The sequence below is a fragment of the Pleurodeles waltl genome, chromosome 7 (assembly GCF_031143425.1).
Source record: "Pleurodeles waltl isolate 20211129_DDA chromosome 7, aPleWal1.hap1.20221129, whole genome shotgun sequence".
NCBI lineage: Eukaryota > Metazoa > Chordata > Amphibia > Caudata > Salamandridae > Pleurodeles > Pleurodeles waltl.
Genome location: NC_090446.1, coordinates 1,283,988,981 through 1,284,008,411, shown reverse-complemented (window position 1 = coordinate 1,284,008,411; position 19,431 = coordinate 1,283,988,981).

Genomic DNA, 19,431 nt, shown 5'->3' with positions numbered 1-19,431 from the left:
CTGCAAGACCTGTTGTCGGTAGCTACCAGGGACTAATAATTGTCTCTGTCTGTCATTACTAGACTGGGGAAGTCTATATAATAGGTGATTATGGATATGGAATGTCGGTTCCACCCCAGGCTCCTCGTTACTCAGTGCCTTCTCCCAGGCATTCTTTAAAGAGGGATCATCCCTCTGGCTCTGTCTAAAGTCTCCTGCTACTGTGTATACCTTTCCCATGGCTCCTGTTCTAGTCTTGTTGCTTTCATAGTTCTTTCCCCAATATTGCTGTCTCTGGATTTGTTCCTGGCTTTTACTTAAATGCTGTTTGGGTGGCTGGTTTTCAGCTATCTCCATGTCGTACGGTACTTCTTCCCACCATTTTTTCATCATATGTTCCTCTCCTGCTTTAGTCAACAACAGAGGAAAGGCCGTATAATCCGTCCCAATGATAATGTCTTCTTCAAGGTGTGGTAACACCCCCACCTTGAGGGGTTCCTCTTCGCCCCTCCACTGAAACTTAATAATAGCCACTGGATAATAGGCGTGGTCCCCATGGACACAGGCGATTAATACATGGGTTTGGGGTAAGTCTTGCCTGGGCTCCACCAGGTCTTTACGTATAACGCTCTGACTGCACCCTGAGTCTACCAAGGCTATCCTCTCTTTTCCATTGAGGAGGATATGAGGGTATATGTAGGTTTTGTTTCTCCTACCCAGAATACCCTTCCTTTTGTAACCCCTATTTCCATGGGTTCTTCCAGATCCTTTTGTTTTTGTGCGCAATATCGTGCAATGTGACCCCATTCCGAACAATGATAACACTGAGGTCCGGTTGAAGGAAGTGAGGTTTGGAGCGGATGGGGTACACGTACCCGTTCATGATCATGTGACCCTTGAGGTCGTGGGGTGACTCCTTTCCCTATACTAGGGCACACAGGGGAAGGAACCGGGTTTCTGCTGGGGTTGGCCTTAAAGTCTGGGCTCCTATGGAAAGCACAAGCTAACTCAATGGCCGTTTCATTGCTGAGCCCGGGGTGTTGACGAACCCAATTCCGGGTGGACGTAGGCAAGGCATCCAAAAATTGTTCCAATACTATGATGTCAAACATCTCCTCGCGAGTCTTTTCCGTGGGTCGTAACCATCGCCCAGCAGCGTGTTGGACCCTATAATAAAGAGTATGCGGGTGTTCCGGTAGGAGCCACTTCATGTGCCGGAACCGTGACCGATAACTCTCGCTGTCCAGTCCAACCCTTTCTAGTATGGTCTTTTTTATATCTTTATAAGGAAGAGTACCGGTAGGATTTATGGCTTGGTACGTTGCTTGTAACTGTCCTGTTAAGAGTGGGGCAATGTACTGACCCCATTTTTCTTCTGGCCAACTGGTGAAGCTAGCTACCCTCTCGAAATTAAGGAAGAAGGAGTCCGGATCGTCTTTGTACTGATACTTTTGTAGCACACTACTCAGTACATTGGGGTGTACCTTCATGTGAGCAATGATTTCCGTTAGCTTACTCAGTGCAGTCTCATGTACAAGTTGGTTGTTCGCCATGATTGTGGCCTGACTTTTAAGGGCGGTTTGTAAAGCCTCACGCTCCTCTTTAGCGTCCTTCATCTGCTGCTCCCATATTAACTGAAGATGGCGTTGTCCTTCCGCCAGCTGGGCTATGACGTCCGCCATGGTGGGTTTTTCCTCCATTCTGGTTGTGAGGTGGTCAAATATCCCACTTCTGACACCACTTTGTACGTGGTTGGCCGATCGAAAACACCAGACTGCCTGTAATGGGTGTTAGATATATTGCTTTTATTGCTCTTTATACAGTATCAATGGTGTTGTGGGCGGATGTCTTGTAGATAGGTATGGGTGAGAGTCTTCTTTCTTCTAGTTGCTAATCTCGTCTTCTTCTTTCTTTTCTTCCAGAGACCTTGCGGGAAGCGTGTGGGGACAGAAGAAGAATAGGTGTGGTAAGTGTTTGGTTTTTTTCACCCCTCCTTTTTCCCTCTCTACTTCTCCTCTCCACTCTACTATCTTACTGCGTGGTTTTTCCTGCTATCCTTATCTTCCTCTGCTCTATTTCTTTCAACTGGTTGGGTTTTCCTTTGGTCGCTCAGTTTTCCCTTTCTTTTCCCTTTTTCCTGGTGCTGGCGGGCTTTTTTTCCTTTTATTTTCTTTATTTTCCTCACTCGTATTAGTTATATATTTGTTCTTTTTCCCTTGTCTTTTGCCCTTTATACGCTTGGCGTATACGTCTCGCTAATGTCTTTTCCTTTCTTCCTCTTTGGTCTGTTCCTGTTCTTTTCTCTCTGTCTTCTTGCTCTTTAGGCTAAGCTCCTCTGGTTTACTGTCTTACATCGTTCTCGTCTTTGTCTTTCCGATTCCTTACACCCCCCCCTCTCTCCCCGTGCTCTTAGTGCTGTACCCGTGATTTTCCCCTTTTCCGTCCCCTCCCTCCTCCCGCTCCTTCCTCCCTGTCCCGAACTCCCATACCTGGCTTGGCCACGATTTTCCTGAAGCGTGGCGGGCTCACTCGTGGCCTCCCCGGGGCCAGCGGTCCTCGTCTCGGTATCGGGTCTGCAAGGATCTTGATTCCGGCTTCGGTCCGGGCGTTGGATGGAGAGTCCTGGCGTCTTCCAGATCTTCCTCGTCCCTCGTCCTCCGCTGCTCGTCCTCCGATTCTCCCGTCGGCTCTCTCAATCTTCTCCACCGGATCCCGACTCTCTCCCCTTGAATGGGTGAAACCACCCCTTTTACGGCCTCATGTCCGCGCGGCTTCGGCAGGGAGCCAATGGAAAGGGGTTCTCCCCAGGTTACTTCCGTGTTGTCCGGGGCATAGACAGCACAAGACATATTGGAGTGCGGATCGGTCCGGTCCGATCCGTCACAAGGCCCCATAGAGAAAAGCCCTTCATCAGTTTTAAGTTTGCTTTGAGCATGCAGTAAAATTCTTTACGCAGTTAAGTTGCAGACTGATGCAATGAAATGTAAATTTCACTGCATCCGTTCTGCTTGGCTTTTCCCATGAGACCGCCTACACTTCATACATTATACCTGGTGCAGGTCTAATGTGATGCAAAGGATTTACAAACATTGGGCCCAATGTGTCAGTTTGTAAATCTGGAGCAGTGTAAAGCACTGCTAGCGCCACTGCTGCATAAAAAAAAACAATTATGCAACAGTGGCGCAAGGCCTTGTAAATGAGGCCCTAAGTTAGAGCAAAGACAATGACCCATATTTAAGAAAAAGTGGCAGATCAGCTATGATGCACCTCTTTTCTTGCATCCCCCCCACCGGCACCTAAGGACACCATGGTTGCACATATTTATAATATGGCGCACCATGGCAGTCGTTAGCACAATAGCGTCAACATTTTTGATACTATTGTGGCACTTTGCTACACTAGCATCAAAAATGTTGACTCTAGTGCAGCAAAGTGCAAAGAGGCCCATAGGTTACTATGGGAGCGTCATTTTAGCGCCTGCTCTGAGCAGGCATTAAAAATTACACCAAAAATGGCGCAGTGAAATCTTTTACATTTCACTGCGCCATTTATGCGGGTCTCCTAGCACCGGAGCACCAACTTTGCATACATTATGCCTGGCGCAGGCATAATGTGGTGCCAGGGTTTACGTAGTGGTGCAATGCATGCATTGTGCCACTTTGTAAATATGGCGTGGCAGAAAAGCCACTTTAGTGCTGCCTTAGCGTCAAAAAGATGACACTATGGCGGCGCTAAGGTGGCACTAGGGGCTCTTAAATATGGCCCAATATTTTGTAAAATAACCAATATTATTGCGGATTGTCAAAACAGAGAGGGAAAGAGTATGTGTATGTTTCTGTCTGTCCCTATGTAAAAATTCCTGGTGAAATCCGTCTGACACCTCCCCATACCCAACTGAAAGCACCTGCATCCAAATATTTATGAGAAAATACATTTATTATGGGGGTGTATCAACCCAAATAATTTTTTATGTTTAAAATATTTTTTTTTTATTAAAGTTTTGAACATAGCAATAACGTTGAAATAGTGATTACTTTACTTAAACAACTATTCCCCCCTCCGTCCCCTCATGCTTCTCCATTTGTTTGACATAGTTCACTGTTGGTGGGTCTCAATAGGGTCAGCTGCTAAGTTCTTCTTTCGCAAAGCATTATTGTTCGAGTGCAGCGTTTGAGTCTGTGTCAGATTCCGAGGTAGTTACACTTGCTTCTATAGTAGGTGCTTTTGGTGATTTCAGTTTTTCCAGAATTGAGTCCCATTGAGAGGCGTCGTCTCTGAGTCTTTGCTCTCAAAGTGCTTCGCGTAGTAGTACTGATCCTTCTGTATCTGCCCATTTCTCTAATGTGTTTTGCCATCTGGTTATTTGTGGGCCTGTTGAGGACTTCCAGTTTATGGTGATTTCTCTTCTAACCAAGATTAGGGCTAGGTCTATAAATTTGTTGGATATTTTAAGAGCTGACGGCCTTGGGAAGTCCCCTAATAAAGCTACTGTTGGAGATTTATTCAGTGCTCTATCAGTACAATCTGAGATTTTTGTAAAAGTCTCTTTCCAGAATGCATTAAGTTGGGGGCAGTTCCAGAGCATATGTAAGAAGCCTGCTGCGGGTTCCGCACATCTAAGGCATTTTGCATTAGTTGTCCCATAGATTTTGAAGATCATTTGTGGGGTTAGATAGGCCCTGTGGAAGATGTATAGATTTATTAATTTGAACCTGGCATTTCTAGATACCGGGTAGACATATGATGTGATCCGGTCCCATTGCGCTTCTTCCCATGTGGTGCCTAGTTCCAATTGCCATTTGGATTTAAGTTTTAGCGTGTGCTAGCTTGTAGTGCTTTGTATATTCCTGATACCACTCCTTTTTGGTCACCTATTGAGCAAATAACTTTGCAGCTATTATGGGTGGGGGGTTCAAGAGTCCCTGTTCTCCATTGTTTGTGGGCAATTTTAATGATGGCATTGTGGGTAATAAATAAGCCGGGGGGGAGGTCGTATTGGATTTGTAGTTCAGTGTAGGTAAACAGCTTCCCTCCGTTGTACAGGTCCCCCAATTTAGTAATATTGTGCGATATCAGTTTATTGAGACCTGGGATAGTTTGCTTCCCTGAGATATTAGTCAGGCAGGACAGCGGGATTTTCGGTGCATATGGAGTTTTAGTGTGGGAGTGTTTTAGGTATTGGGACCAACAGTACCTGGTCGACTCCCATTCTATCTGAAGCATTTGTTTGGGCTTCCAGGGGTTCAGCAGCATGCCCATTACTCTGTCTAAGGAGCAGTTTAAGGGGAGGCGTAGTTCAGCAGTGTTTGGAGGGTTGCATAGTAAATTTGCGATCCATTGTAGTTGGCCTGCCCAGTAATACATTTCCATGTCAGGGGCAGTTAAGCCTCCCTCGACTGTGGGTCTTTGGAGGGACCGTATTGCTATTCTGTGTCTGCTCTGACCCCAGATGAAGTTTGTTGACATAGTCTCTATTTCTTTGAATGTTGCTTTCGGGATTACGAGTGGGATAGTTGAAAAATAGTATAGCAATCTGGGTAGCACTATCATTTTAAGGAGAGCAATTCTGCCCATGACTGTTAGAGGCAGTGTCTCCCAGAAGCGCATGCTAGTTCTAATCCCTCTGAGTGCTCCTTGAATGTTTCCGTCTAGTAGGTCATTTACTGAGTGGTAGATCTTTACTCCTAAATATTTAAATGTGTTAGGAGACCATGGGAGACCTCTAGTGTCGTTGGGTTCTGCGGTGTCAGTGTGCAATGGAAAAATGGATGACTTTCTCCAGTTAATCCGGAGTCCGGAGGCAGCTCTGTAGTTTTTCTAGCATACTAATGGCCCCTGGCTGAACTGTTTCTAAGTTTTGTAAGAAGAGTAGCATGTCATCTGCGTACAAAGTGACATGATGAGTCCAGTTATTGATTGGGATGCCTTTGTAGTAGAGGCCGGATCTTGCCATTTGGGCTAAGGGTTCTATTGCAATTGCAAAAAGAAGGGGGGACAATGGACACCCTTGTCTCGTACCTCTTCCGACTTGAAATGGGGGGGATATATAATTGCCTGTTCTTACTCTTGCTGTGGGGTTAGCATATAATAGTTTGGTCCATCTTACAAACCCTTCGCCCAGTCCCAGTTTTAGCATAGTTTGCTCTAGGTAGTCCCATCTTAAACTATTGAATGCTTTCTCTATGTCGACTGAAATAATCGCCATGTGTGGTAAATTCGAGGGCAATGAGTGAAGTATTGATATTAAGCGTCTAATATTTTGGGATGTGCTGCGGTTGGGTATAAAGCCTGATTGGTCTTGATCTATCAGTGAGGGCATATGGGGAAGCAGTCTATGGGCTAGGATCCGGCTGAGTATTTTGTAGTTCATATTGAGCATTGATAGGGGGAGATAGGAGCGGAAGTCAGTGGCGGGTCTATCAGGTTTCAGCAATGGGGTCATGATGGTTACATTGGTCGATTGGGGTAGGGTATTACTATTCCATGCTTCTGCGTATAATGTGCAGAGGTGGGGGGCTAGTAGGTCTTGGTATTGGTGGTAAAATTCTAATGGGAGCCCGTCCGCTCCTGGGACTTTACCCCTTGCCATATTTTGGATTGCTGATTTTATTTCAGCGATCGTTATAGGTTGTGCTAGGGATGAATTTATTTCTATTGTCAGGCTGGGGGTAGGGAGGGCTTCCAATTCCCGTAACTGGATGGTGGTCAGTGTTACCGTAGGCGGTGCTTATAAATTTGCATAGTAATCGTGGAAGACAGCGTTCATCTCTTTTTGAGTATATACCTGTGCGCCCTGTGAGTTTTCGACTTCAACTATGACGGTTTGTTTTTTGGGGGGTTGTGCGAGTCAGGCTAGTAAAGCGCTAGCTTTGTCCCCTTCTGAGTGTTGTCTGACTAAGTGTTGTTTGTAATCGAAGCGGGCAAGTTTATTGCTTGCCTTGTGAATTTTTGTCCTGGTTACTACCAGCGTGGGGTGTAAATCAGGTTGTGTAGGGCGCCTTCTTTCTAGGTCTCTAAGAGAGTCCTCCAATTGTAAAAGTTCTGCTTCTATTGATTTTCGGACACCTATATTTTCGGCTATGCACTTGCCCCGGATCACTATTTTAAAAGTCTCCCATTCGATGGATCTGGTAGATACAGTTCCTCTATTGTGTTTAAAGAATTCTCCAATGGCTGTAGGTAGTATATGTTTGAATGCTTCGTCTTCGAGCATTTCTACTCTAAGGCGCCAGGTTGGGATTGTCGGTTTTTCTCTGCCCCATGTTAGAGAAGATATCAGTGGGTTGTGATCCGATATCGTTCGGCTAAGATATTCAGCTGCTATCATGTCGCTTTGTATTTCGGGAGACACCAAAATGGTGTCGAGCCTAACGTGTAGGTCATGTACCGGTGAGTAATATGAATAGTCCCTTGAGTGTGGGTTGGTTGTTCTCCAACTGTCTATTAATTGCCAGTGTTGTTGCCATTCTATGAACAGTTTCGTGGTTTTCAGTGATTGTGATTGTGCTATTGGTGGGTGCGATCTGTCTAGGGTATTACTAGCTATGCAGTTAAAGTCCCCCCGATTATATTTGTGCCTGCCAGAAGAGGGCCTATTTCTAGCAACAGTCTGTCTAGGAATTTGCTTTGGTCGTGGTTTGGTGCGTATACACCTCCTATAGTTATTTCTCTTCCTCCCAGTCTTCCATTTATCACTACATATCTTCCCTCTTTGTCAATGATCTTGTGGAGTATTTGGAGAGGGACCCCGGGGCGGATCCACATTAGTACTCCTCTAGCGTAGGCTGAATAGTTGGTGGCAATTATTTGGCCCCTCCATCTTTTGCTAAGAGCTTTAACTTCCTGCTCTGTTAGGTGGGTTTCTTGTAGTAGGGCTATGTGAATTCCCCTGCGTTTGTGTGGACTTTACATCGTTTGGACATACTATTTAAGCCTCTTATGTTCCAGGTTATTATTTTATACTGTGTAGTCATTATCTTGATTGATCTGGACTGTGTTGTTAGGATTAAGCGTGAGCTTTACAATGTATGAGACCAGGTTTAGTGACCTAGCTTTGGTCTGAGCTCCGCCAACTAATGTGGTTTTGTGTGCATGAATTGTTCCCTTCCCAACTCTAACTAAAGCTTTCCCCAACTCCCTCTCCCCAGGACCGGATAATAACATTTTCCCCGTCCAAACCATTTAACTTATCTTATGTCCTATTGGTGGTGGGTGGTGTGCCAGGGCCGAGAGCCTACACTCCGGGCCTTTCTGGGGACCCGGCTGAGGCATATCTGCTGCCCTTGACGGAATATTCAAAGATTACTATTTCCTTTTGGTTACATGTCGAGTTCTCCTCAGTGATAGTCGTGTGTGAGTACTGAGCACAGAGTGATTTGAGAATTCACTGTTCGGTTCGTGGGAAGCTGGATGATTTCTTCTGCTGTTCTGGGGGTCACTTTTGGAAGGTAGTGCATGTGCCTTGCGATGAGATGGAGGAACTCCCACAGCTCGAGTCGTGGTCTGAGGCGTCTCCTGATGTTTGCGGGTGGTGTAAGGTTCTTCTACTTAGGGCCGCTGCTGTGTCTTTTGCCTTGCGCATTTCCTGTAGAAATTGGCGCCTGGGAGGTGCTATTTCCAATGCCCTTTTGGTGGATCTACCACGTTTCCTGCCAGGTGTGCGGGAGGATCTGCTCTGCGTATATGAAGGTGTAAAGTTAAGAGTTTCCAGGCAGTCTCCCACCAACTGTGAGGTTGAGAAAAAGTGTGTCTTGCCTTCATATTCGACTCTTAGTTTAGCTGGGAAGAGCATTGCATATTTGATGCCTTTTTCTCGTAGGGTGCATTTGTAGTCATTGTAAGAGGCTCTCTGGGTTTGGGTTTCTTTGGTGAAGTCGGGGAATATCATGATACGCTTGTTATTTAGTATGATTTCACCTTTAACGCGAGTTTGCGAAAGGATATAGGGCCAGATGTAGCAAAGGGTTTTTCCCATTCTGTGTCAATGGGAAAATGTGTTCGTACATATGGCCCATAGTCTCTGTCCTTGAAGTGCAATAGTTTAGCCACTATCGGGCGTGGTCTGGATCCCGGCGGGGGGGTCCTGCCGGGAACCCAATGGGCCCTTTCAATCACAAAAAACGCTGAGAGGCCCTCAGGTGGGACTGTGTTTTTGAGCCAGTTTTCTAAAAATGTTTCTATATTTGCCGCAGAGGTTTCCGCCCCCTCTGGTACTCCTATTAGCCTCAAGTTGCTCCTGCGGGAGCAGTTTTCCGCTTACTCCGCTCTGGCTTCCAGTGTTTTTTTTTGGCTGTCTCTATGGTCGTTGTCTTTTGTGTGGATGTTACCAGGTTTAATATTTTTTTCTGTGGCCCCTAGTCTTTCTGCTAGTTTGCGATGGTCGTCTCACAATAGTGATAAGTCCACGGTTAGATTGTCTATTTTCTGTTCAAGTATTTCGCAAGATTTCCTTATGGCTTGCAGGACTGTATCCAGAGTTGTTTCTTGTTGAGTTGATGTGTTCTGGGAAGCCGGGTGAGGAGGTTGGCTGGGCATCTTGTTGGTCGTTGTTTCTTCTTGGTCTTGTCCCTCTCCTTTTTTTGGGTTTGTCCATTTTGTTGTTTTTATCGTAGGGTGGCACGGGCTGAGGATTCCGGTCGCGGCAGTCCCGGGCTTGGGTGATTGGGTGTTGTCCACGAGTGGTTCACTTCAGGGGTGTTGCAGCTTTGTGTCAGGTGGAGAACCATCGGGTGGGGTTTTAATGAGTGGGAGGGTGAGCCCTCCTTGTCCCGTTCTTCACAGCAGGATCCCCCGCCGGTCGCAAGCACCATCCGGGCGCCCTGATATGGAGTGGGTCTCTGTCCGTGTGTGATTCTCCGGCGGCCCGGGGGCTATGATTGCCTCGTCGTCCTTGCCCCTGGTCCGGTAGACGTGATCTGGACAGTGGTTTCTCTGGGATGACTCTTAGAGGAGGTTTAGACGCTTCTAAGAAGTGTCCGTGTCAATTATTGTTCACAGCGTTGGGGTTGGTTTAATATCCTCCCCCACTCTTAGTTATACAGGTTTTTCCTCTTTTTCTTTTTTTGTTTTCCTCTTTTTTGTCTCCGCTCTCGATGCCAGTACTCTGAACTCAAGGGGGTTGGTCGCCCGGGTGTTTCCCGCCCCCTCAGCAATGCAGTGACTCGGTTCCCGTTCCCGAGAGGCCCCCGCCCCTCTCTGCCAGGTCTCACCGTGCCCCCAGCCGAAGGCCCCTCGCCGCGGCAGCCAGCTCTTAATTGTGTCAGGTAGAGGGTATCAATGGGAAGCAGGTATCCTGGGGCTGGCTATGTCCCCTGGCTAGTGGTTCGCAGTGCGTCCCGCTGCCTCAGCGTTTTTCTTTTTCTTTTTCCCCCTGCTTCCGCTTTTCAGACCGCTAGGCTCCGCGCCCTCACCTGACTTTTACATTTTTTCCACTGTTCCTCCTCTCCCGTTCTGTTTATTCATCGGGTCCCGCTTCCTTCTCCTCCTCGGTTCAGCGGGGGGAGTTCAGTGACCGGTGGTTCCTACTCGGATTGCTCTGCTGTTTCACCGAGGCGGAGCTGGTTTCCCGGTGCGGCCGCCATCTTGGGATTTGCGAGTAGGATTTCCCTCCTGCGCATCCGATTATGGGCAATGTTATCGCTCTGGCTACCGCCCAGGGGGGTCCCCCAGTGCTGTGGCCGCTTTTAATTGGGTTTTTTGGCTTATTTAAAGCAATGTTCCGTATGGGTCCCATTCTCGGCCCCGGAGCGCCGCTCTCACATGTGCAGCTTCATCGGCTGCTGGCCACGCCCCCCCAACCCAAATACTTTTATTATGGGGGTGTATCCACCACCCCCCCGTCCATGAGTAATGCATTTTTTGTATTTCGTCATATGGAACAATGGTGTCTTAAAAATACTCTTCAGATTGCACTGACAACTCATTCCGCATACGAGAAGGAGCCGAACTAAGAGATTGTGAAGAAAGTTCTAGAAATATAGCAGACTCTCTCAAAAGGTTAGGAAACCAGTCAAAGCACTCCTTAACTCAGGTGACATATTGGAGGCCTCGATCAAGCACTGCCTGCTTGGTATAATAGCGAAGCCGAAAAAGGGGAATATGAGGCATAAATAACAGTCCTGGAACAGTGCTGGCAAAGCGCCAAATTGCGATACGCTGGCTACATCCCAGAATTCCCGAGGAAAGCATGACAAAGTTGTGCCTAAGTGGGTTCCAGAAGATAAATCACACAAGAAGATCACAAGAAGAGAAAAGCACTAGGTGAGATATTAGAATGGGCAGAGATGGAGGGAAGGCTCGCAGGATCATAGGAGATGTTGGATTGAGGTTTCCCCACCTCCCTTCTTCTCCCTTAATCATTCAGTTTATGAAGAAGCCAGGAGAGAATGCCCTGAAACAGGTTACTAAAAAAATAGGCCCTTTACCATTCTGCCACGATGGAGGCTTAACAAGGGAACATACATGCACACCGATGGGTAAGGGAAAAAACAATAATTTGAAGGGATACCCAGAAGAGCACTGTGTTAGCCTGAATAACAAAACCTAAAGATGTGAATTGTTTGTTATAATAACCCACATACTTGTGATGATAAGTAAAGATGCACAAATGAGAACACAGAAGAGCAGCAAGAACATCGTGGACAGTCGTAATGGTTTAAAATAATAAATAAATATGTTGAAAAGGAATAATGAATAATTGTTGGTTATGGTTTTTCTTTTGCCATAGCATATGTTGCTCGAATGAGGATTTACCTTAAAACAATAAGAGACAAGAGGCGCCTAGGAAAACAGGAAACAGGTTAGTTTAATTAAACATTATGGCAGAGACAGCAGTTACAGCCTTGGGTCTGAGGGCTGTCTCTCACAGAACATCGAAATAAACATTCCTTTCCCGGTGAAATATGCGAACTATTGACAATAGTTACAGATAGAATTTCTAGATAGGGAATGCAGGTGCGCCATGACCTGGTGTGGACACTATATGGGCCACCGGGTACGTGTCCAGATGTCCGGCTTGAGGGGCACCTGGCCATTTGTACTTTATTGGGGCCTATCTCTGGGGACTATTGTAGTGCTGCTGCCTGTCTGTGGGATCTGATCTAAGCTTGTGTGTTTGGCTGTTTAAGTGTTAACCTACCTGTGACCTGTCTGTCATTAACCTTCAGGCCTGGGCTGCAGAGGCTGCCTGCCCACATACCTACATACTGGAGTTGACAGAGAGTTCATGACGGGGGAATCCAACAAGGGTAATGTGACTTTGTGTATAAAAGTGTATAAAAATGTATCGTTCATGTATAAATGCCTTGTCATGTGTATCGATTGGTCTGATATTAACACTTATGGGCCAATATCTGCTTAATTTCACGTAATAATTTTTTATATTTTTTACTTTTATCGCAACGTATTACTGCTAAGCTGCTACACAATGCAATAGTCATAGGTATTTGGTAAAGCCACAGCCTGAAAGAATCACAGAAGGCAGGGAAGCAACAGGAAGGCAGCAGGGAACCACCAGGAGGGCAGGTGGAAGCAACACAGTGGTGCACAGAAGGAAGCAACATAGAGGCATGCTACCATAACCGGAAAGGTTGATGGCATTTGATGTGATACTTTAAAGATGCTGGTAGCAGGTTATGATAACATCTTCACACCACACAGTTCCAGGAGTGAACAAATTCCCCGAGACCACATTTGGCAGCCAGGGGATTCCAGGCTCTTCTTGAAATGTTGCTGCCGTGTGACATCAGGAAGCTCTTGTAAATTATTTGAGAGGGTGTAGATAACGCTTAAAGTGATGGCTTTCCCTTGTCTCACTTTGTGAATGCTGTCTTTGGACAGCTGTGCCTCCATACCCAGTGCTTTGAATGCTGTTGGGATGTTTCTGTGGTTTTCTGTTTTTCGTCAGTGAGCTCGACAATCATGCAAACTCACTTAAGGGACTCCCTGTGTAATAGGATCTTTGGGCCACAAAGGGAGGATCCAATGGATTTCACCATTCTCCTTCCCAGTCGCATCTCACAAGAGGCTGCGTACCCAAGTGTAAGCCCCCACCATGCATGTCCTAGATATGTTATAGGCAAAGCGCCCCAGTTGGGAGAGTCTGAGAAGACTTTACTCTGAGCAGGTCACAGGGGTGCAGGTAAAAATGCCTGTACTTCTGACGTCTGATGTTGCTGCTACCACAGTCACTCTCCCACAGCCTTAGTAGAGGGGATGGTAGTAACCTTGACTAGTGGATTGCACTTTGGGTGTTCTGCTATATTTGAGCCCACGCTGATGTTTCATGATATGTAAAATGAGAGCATCTTCAGAGAGCTTGTATGGTCATCAATTTTACCTTGGGAATAGGCATTGGCGTTTATGCCTATTGCCTTTGGCAGTGGCTTCAGCCATGGTGCACAGCCTCCTGAAGCTGTGCAGCCTAGATTATGAACAGGGAAAGCAATCCTTAGCGGCCAGGATGTTATTTTGTATCACACGCACCAAGCATGGTGCAAGCGTCTTTTTTCAAATCTTTGTTCACCGATCTGCGTTGGATCGGTAACCCCCTCCTCTCCTCCCCCACAAAAAAAGGTAACACGAACGGGTGGGGGGAGAACGCGTGGGGGGGGAGAATGCAGGTGGATGGGGGGACCAACATGAATGGCAGAATCGCAGAAGGCGAAGAAGCAGCACGCGGGCAGATGGGAAGTCACTCGGAGGGTGGACGGAAGCAGCACAGTGGCGTGCATAGGGAAGCAACACGGAGGATGCGAGGGGGCAGCTGCACGGAGGGCACGGGCGGGCTAGACGGAGGGCACGGGGAGGGAGGCAAATGCAGAGTGATGGGGATGGGGTAGAAGCGAATGAACAAAAGAGAGAGCACACAGGGGTTCAAAGTGCATGAGAAAGTGGCCTTAAGGGCGCAGCTGTATAAAAGTGAAAGTATACACAAGAATGGCTCAAAGCATAAAGTTGTGAAAAATGCATTTTTATAATGTTATGAAAAGAAATGTGCTGTGAGATGCTGGCAAACATGCTTAATGGTAAACATGCATGCACTCTCATGGGATGCTTAAGAAAAGTGTAGTTTAAGATGTGATTCAATATTGTTTGGGATCATGAGGTTATGAATTAGCATATGGTGGCCCCTAAAATATTTCTTGCCCAGGGCACTGGTACTGGGAACAGTAGGGAGAGCTAGGCAAAGATTTGTTGAGAGAAAGGTAAGCTCATGTTAGAGAGAGAGAAGATGCGGGAGAATAGAGAGGTTATGTACAGACAGGTGACAGAGCGAGCTGAGATAGAGGGGAGGTGGGTGCATGCCTTAATGGGGCTCCGTGTACCCCTTCTCTGCCTCAAGTCTCTTGCTGACTTTCTCTCTCACTCTCTGCACCTCACTATTCTGTCTCCATCTCACCTCGTACCTCTTCTCCATCTACATAAATCTCTTTTCACTCCAGTTCTCTCTCTAGGCCTGTCTCTATACATCGCCTTTCACACAGCACTCTCTCTACCACATCACCTTCTACAGTATGTGTCTCTTGCTTCTCTCTCACAGCCACATTTATCCCTACCTAACCTCTCCATTTACCAGACCATTTGTTTTGCTTCTCATCCTCTCTTCTTCCCCTCTCTGGTTTTACCTCCACCTAACTACTGTCAGTATTATGCTTCTTGATAACACTGTTTCTTTGCCTCTATCTTTAACTCTATCTTTAACTCAGCTTTCTCTCTCATCTCTCTTTGATGTCCTTATCTAATTCAAATCTCCCTCTCCACTTCACTTCTCTCTGCTTCACATTTCTTTTCCTACTTCACCCTTTTGTTTCCCTATCTCTATATCAACCTCACCCATTTGTCTACCTCACCTTTCTCTTTACTCTCCCTCTTTCCTCTATGTGCCTTCTCTTTCCGCCCTTCACCCATCTGTGCCTTTCTCGGGACTCACTACTCTCAATCTAACCTGTTCTTCTGTACCTCCTATGATATGGCGCCTCTATATTTCACCATACTTTCTACACTTTGTATCTTTCTATACTCCTCTCACTACCTCTTCTCTACCTGTCTATGTCTCTTTCCCTCTACCCATCTTTCGTTCCATCTACATGCCCCTTCTGTGTACCCTACCTCCTGCGCTCTCTATATTTCCTTCTCCTGCCCCCATCGTTCTCAACCTCACTTTGTAACCATACCTACACCTCGACTTCTTTTTAACTACCTACCTCTCTCTCTCTCCCTGCCTCACTCTATTTTCAGTCTGGCCACACCAGCTTTCTCTCTTAACTGTATGCTTCTCACTACATCACCTATTTCGCCACCTCATCTCTACCTCAACCTTCCTTCTACTTCTACTACACATTTCTTAGTGCACAATTACTTCTGTCTCCCACCTGCTCCCATTTCGTGTACTCTAATATTCAAAGGCCACTGTCTAGCCAGAGAAGGGTGCGCTTAGACAGAGGAGAAAAGGGAAAAGGCGTGAGAAGAGAACCGAAGAGAAAACAATCAGATTTCACTGTAGTGAAATCTTCAGAGCTGTATGCACTTTTTTATTTTCAGTACTGTAGCAGAGTACATAGGGGCCCTTTGTAATGTTAGGCATGCCCCCTTTTAACACCTGTTCTGAGCAGGTGTTAGAAGTGCAAAAAAAAGGCACAAAGAAATCTCTTAGATTTCCTTGCACCATTTTTTAGGCCCCCCCTAACAGGGAATACCCGCTCTGCATACATTATGCCTTGCACAGGCATAATGTGGCGCAAAGGTTTATAGAGTGGCGCATGCACTTTGTAAATATGGCATGTGTAAAAAGCCACTTTAGCGCCACCTTACTGTAAAAAAATTGAAGCTATGGTGGTGCTAAGGTGGCACTAGGGCCTCTTAAATCAGGCCCTAATTGTGAAGAGGGTATACGTATGTGTACAAAGATCCGAGGCACTATCACAGATAAGGTGCACTTTTTCTGTTTGCGTCACAGTGCATCATAAAGCACATGCGCTGGGAGCAAACAAGGAAAGTACACCCTATTTGGAAGAATGCACTACCCTGAGGGCAGCTGCGTACTCGTTCTGCCCCCAGGGCAGCACATTCAAGAGAAATACAGAGAAGGTGTTTAAAAGCTGCTCTATGTTTCTCTGTGCAGGCGGCAACCCCCCTGCACTTTCAAGAGGGGAGAGAGATTCCCTTCCAGGCGGGTGCAGTGAGTGACTGCACCCACCTGGAAGGGATATCTGGGGGTCCATGGAACCCCACTTTCTCCCCTCCAGAAGCCTGTCTTGAGGAGGCACACAGAAAGTATCCCACCTTTTTGTGGTGCACGTTCAGGGTGCCCCCTAAAGGCATGATTGCCTCTGCGCCCATGTCGGTAATACAGCGTGGGTGTAGAGGCAAAGAGATTCCCTCATTTGCCCTCTCAGTCTTGATAGCACTGGCGCTACACATGCTCCAGCGCTATCTCTATTACAGAAGGGGCCGCACAATTGTCTGCTGCCCCTTTTGTAATACCAAAGTGCGCAGGAGCGCCCCAAGCAGGCATAGACTCACGTTCCACACCCATGTGCCACTTCTGTAATGCATGCATTAGTAGTAAAAGCTAAAATTTTAAGTACTGTGTTGCACATCTTATTTTATTATTCTACACTAGTCAAGTGAACATTCACTCATTACTCTGTCTTTCTTACAATGGCTTAGGTGAATGATTCTACTAACAACCACCACACATAATTGTTTCTTGGTGCTCAATAGTATGTTTTAATTACCATTCAAATCAATAATACTTCTTTTATCACCGAAGGGTCTCAAACATGTGAGCTGCACATTATATGGAGTTGTTAGCATTGTGTGCCTGTCTGAGCTACCATTCAGCAATGGAAATTGTGAATGCAGATTCAAGTGAACCTGTGTATCACATGAACCCTCTAACCGGTAGTCTACTATTCAACGTGTGGCCTGCGGTTCAGACACGGTGGATAGCAGCAAACATGTCAACCACACGAGTGAGCACTGCCAAGTAATGCAGGTCTATGTTTGACCCAATACTCCAGTTACGGTTGCTTTGCTTACATTCTGTACTTGTATCTGCACGGTGTGTTATGTACTCTATTATAAAACCAGGACTGAAAGTCCAGGATTCAAAGAAAAAACCTTGAGTGGAGCACCTAGTCACATAGGGACCCGGGAAACTTTGCAGCTGTGCTTGAGCTATTTTACTTTTATTAGAAACTGAGACCTGCTGAATACACAAACCGCTGCAGCAAGTGCCTTAATCCACTGACCTGTATCATCAGCTGATATGCTTGGCAAGCAGATACATCAATTAAGATAGCTTATTGACCTAATGTATCAGGTAGGCAGCTTAAAGGTCACAGGTTCAGGTTTCAGTGAGGCCAATATAGCTTTATAGCCTTGCGGCTGATAAAATATTTACCAGTGAGGTAGTTAATTATAACACTTTTTATGTATAGAGCTACTTAACTGTTGTAACAAGTGCCTTGCTCAAAACAAGAGGGAATGTATTCTAAATGTACCTATGGGTTGTGTAAGAAAATAGATGCTACAAAGGGATCATCGCTAATTCACATGTGCGGTGATAATCTGACACATTCCTTGGTGAATTTTCTGACACATGAAAGGTCTGTTGAATATATAGAAAAGCCCTTTTGCAGTAGCAAAACTTGGGATTTTTTGAATCGCAGACTTTGCGATCGCGAAAAGGCTGTTTATACATGAGGTCCAGAGTTATGTAGGATGTTAATGAAGAATCTGGCACGTACAATCGATGGAATGGAGGTAAGTGGTAATTTAGGGCCAGGTGTATCATATTATTAAATTGTGATTACCTAATTGCGAATCCCTATGAATCGCAATTAAGTAATCGGTATTCTAATGTATGAAACTCATGGACTTTTATTTTGCATTTCCTAATGGGTTGAAAAGCAAGCTACCTCATTAATATTCATGAGGTTGGTCGCAATTTGTAACCCATTAGGAAACGCTAAAATCACAGGGATGGCGGCCTGCCGGGCTCAGCAGACCACCATGCCAGTGACTGCTTTTAAATAAAGGATTTTTTATTTTTTTATTTTTTTAAATGCAGCCCGTTTTTCTTAAAGTTACCGAATTGCAAATTGGAAATCATACATACCAAAAGGCATTTTTGCAGTTGCAAACAGCCCGATCAGGCTATTTACGACAGCAAAAATACATGATACATCTGGCCCTCAGTGTTGAAATTGGAGGGCTTTCATTCCTCCCTTAAAAATGATATATGAATCCTCCTTCAATCACTAATGCACTGCTATTTCGCCTTAGTTGCTGAAAATCCTGGCATGGTTTTTTCTGTCCTTCACTGCCTGCATGATGCCTCTGAGAGGCTAGGGGAATGCTTTGAGTAGCGGTGAATATTAAGAGCTGAGGTCAGTAAGAGGTCTCTTTTTACAACAAGAATTGGCAGAGCAAATAGGTCTCGTTACTAGGTTTTGCCTGCACAGCGCTTGTGCTGTGGTGAAACATTTTGTATTAGGGAAAAAAGTCTTGAAATGGGCTCACTGCCCGCCCACAGCCTTCACATTACATATCATTGGTAGGCTTCCCCAGTCACCCTCCCCTTCTTGCTTCTCATTGGTCAGCAGCAACCTCCCAGGTCACCTGGCTGCACTTCCTATCTTCCTTCCTCAGCTTTGTCTGTCCTTGGAGTTTGGACCAAGTACCTTTTCCGGTTGGCGATGAGTGGCTGGAAACCAGTGTCCTTCCACTAAAGTCACAATCCAAGGTACTTTTTTAATTCCATGCCCGCATTCCATACTCTGACGTGACTCATTCCAAAGGAGCAGATTTTGGTCCTTTCGCCCTCACGGAGCTTTCTCTTATTAGATTAATGTAAGCCTTGAATTGTACACAGTGTCAGTGACAGAGAGAGAACAGCTGTGCTTAATCTTGGAGGATCATTCAAATCATATGGTTATTTATCACACTAGGATATGACGTTATGCTCAAAGCTGCTGACCTTGTGGTTGTATCCGATACACTAAATCTGAGACACAAGCTCACATCCATTTTTTAGGCACAGTAGGTTAAGGAGTTTGCTCAAGATCACAGGATGTTGAGCCGACGCTGTAACTCGAATCTGATTCGCCAGTTCAAAGTCGGCAGTTCTGGCATTTTAGGCCTTTTCTTTTCCCAATGAAATAGACCTGATTTTAGCACAGATATTTCACTAACTATAACCCAGACCAACAGATTGGCCAGAATTATAAATGGAAGAGCACACTTGAAGCTCACAAAACATTATGGCCACAGCAAAGGAACCCCTCCCAGTACTCCCCATGAAATCCATATAGTTTGCCTACAAGCTGGACATTGAAACCACGAGTAGGAGAAACAATGTATTGCAAACAGGAAGAGGACCAGGTAGAGCACACAGTGCTGAACATGGATGACCTGATCTGCACACAGTCATAAGGAACTGGGCAGGGA